Source organism: Octopus bimaculoides, chromosome 4, assembly GCF_001194135.2.
Source record: "Octopus bimaculoides isolate UCB-OBI-ISO-001 chromosome 4, ASM119413v2, whole genome shotgun sequence".
In the NCBI taxonomy this organism is placed as follows: Eukaryota; Metazoa; Mollusca; class Cephalopoda; order Octopoda; family Octopodidae; genus Octopus; species Octopus bimaculoides.
In genome coordinates, this window is record NC_068984.1 from 121,052,095 (window position 1) to 121,052,766 (window position 672).

Sequence of the window (672 nt, forward strand, 5' to 3'; positions counted from 1 at the left end):
AAATTCCATTAGAGGTTAAGTTGGCCTCATGAAGGGATGGTATCATCCAAGGAAATAATGGTTCACTACCTAATATTTTGGGGGAGTTGATTTCCTTAAAATATTAGGTGCATATATATATATATATATCTATATATATATATATATATATAAAAGCCTATAGTTTATATTAATATAAAAGAAGAAAAAGAAAACGGAGATTGGGAAGTTAATAATTGTTTATTATTAACAACAAATCAAGCATCAACCCTTACAGCTGTTTCAATTACATGTGCCCTGAGCATAATATCTTCAGCGGGAAAAAATATACTCTTTGATGTTTTATATATGTGTTAATGAATTCATTATACCAGACTGCTATAATGAATCCATAAACACATATATAAAACATCCGAGGGTATATTTTTTCTCTCTGAAGATATTATGCTCAGGGCACATGTATTTAATATTTTGTTAATTCGCCGAGTATTAATTGAAACAGCTGTGTTGGTGTGTTTACGTCCCCGTAACTTAGCGGTTCGGCAATAAAGTCAAATAGAGTAAGTACTCGAATCGAAATATTCGCGTAAAAAGAAAAAGTTTTTTCTTGGCGGTGCCCCAGCATGGCCGTAGTGGCCGTAGTCTAATGACTAAAACAAATAGAAGAAAACATAAAAGAATACATATATGTTA